The sequence below is a fragment of the Elephantulus edwardii genome, unplaced genomic scaffold, assembly GCF_000299155.1.
Source record: "Elephantulus edwardii isolate Elephantulus edwardi_28Jun2011 unplaced genomic scaffold, EleEdw1.0 scaffold00033, whole genome shotgun sequence".
NCBI classification, from domain to species: Eukaryota; Metazoa; Chordata; class Mammalia; order Macroscelidea; family Macroscelididae; genus Elephantulus; species Elephantulus edwardii.
The window spans coordinates 18,843,387-18,845,349 of record NW_006399783.1 but is presented as its reverse complement, the minus strand read 5'-3'; positions in this window follow the sequence as shown (position 1 = coordinate 18,845,349).

Sequence of the window (1,963 nt, the reverse complement as noted above, 5' to 3'; positions counted from 1 at the left end):
AAGGCCCTCTATGAGGTGGATTGATTCAGTGACTGGGGTAATTAGGATGGGTGTATTGGAGATGGTGCGATTGGCACAAGACAGAGCAGAGTTTAGGGCTGTTGTGCATAGGATCGCTATGAGTCGCAAGCGACTTGATGGCACACAACAACAACAACAATAGAAATGAAGGGTGTTCTGGTGGAGTAGTCTACAGGAAGTGACACAGGCTACCCAAAGTGGCACTTCTGAGGTGATTCTAACCCACCAGTCACTCCACTGCAGAAAGATGGGCAATCTCCTCCCGTGTGACCTACAGCCTCCAAACATCCCCTGGAGGGCCAGCTTTGAGTCAGTTTCAACTGTACAGCAATGTGTTTTGATTAAAATTTAAAACTTTTGCTTTGCAAAGAACATTCTCAAGATAATAGAAAGATTGGGCATACATTGATAGTATTAACAAAAAATAAATAACACTTGTATCCAAAATAGGTAAACTTTTTAAAATTATTATTACATTTTATTAGTTTTAATGAACATTTACAGAGATTTTGAGTTCTCATTCATTCATTCTTGCACTGTTTTCTCTACCCTCCTCCCCAGTTCATTCTTCTTCCCCCCCGAATGTCTGTTTTAATTGTCCAATTGCCACAGTGCTTGTCAAAGCCAGTTTTTATTAATCTCCTTTGTCAGTGTGTCCTTTGCCATTCCCTATCACTCCTCCCTGAGAGAGACTTCACCCTGAAAAAAACAATGAAACCCAACTCAACCAAAACTCAAAATTCAGGAAACCACTCGTAACAGATTTCCCCACTAGTGATTCCCAAAGGCCGTAAGATGTGTGAGAATTGGTTGCCCATCTTTATTCCTCAGAGCTTCCAGAGGATTCAGACTGCCAGAGAGGTGCCGCCATTAGGGTAGCAGTGCAACTCCCTACAAACTATGTCACCAGAATTCCAAAATCTATAAGAAATTTGCAAAACTAGGAAAAATGTACCAAAACAAGCCATTTGAGGGAAAGAAAAGTCAGATTTGACTTTTTACTATAAAAAAGATAAAAACAGCAAATTAACAAAAAATGTCCAACATCATTAGTAATTGTTGCTATTAGTAAGTGCCATTGAATCAATTATGACTCATAGTGACCCTATAAACAACAGATCTGAGCCCTGTCCTATCGTACACCAAGCCCTGATGCATTTGAGACTATTGCTACAGATGCTGTCTCAATCCATCATTTTGAGGGTCGTCCTCTTCTTCTCTGACCCTTCACCTTCCCAAGCATGATATCCCTTTCCAAGGAATAGCCTCTCTTAACCACATGTCTAAAGTATGTGAGAAGAAGCTTCACCATCCTTACCTCCAAGTAGCACTCTTTCCAAGACATAGCAGTTTGTTCTTTTGGTAGTTCTTTTGGGATATTTAGCACTCTCCTCCAATACCACAACTTGAAAGATCATTACAATGTTGTTTGGTGCTACTGAGTCAGTTACAACTCAGAGCAATCCCATTTGACAGAGCAGAACTTCCCTCTAAGTTTTCTAGATTGTAATCTTTAGGGTAGCTGATTGCCAGATTTTTCTCCCATCAAGCTGTTGGATGGGTTTGAACTGTCAACTTTCCAGTTAGCAGCCAAGTACTTAACTTTTGTACCACTAGGGTTCCTTGATGGCAGGACTGTTGATAAGTGATGTTGAATTGACGACACCTTATAGTAAGTCTACGAAGAACAGATTGGATCTTTGCCCTATACTGAACCGTTCTCATGAGCTCCACCATGTTCAAGGCCAGTGTTAACAGTTATGGTGTTACAGTTCAAATGCATCAGAAGAATTATGCCCACAATGATGATCTTTTTTTTGTGAAAGATCATCAAGTACAAGCTCATATCTATTGGCTCTTACTTTTTGAATTATACTCTACTTCAAAGGTTGCCATTTCTTCATGTCTGTAGATACCCCTTTAGCATTGTGATCAAATTCTG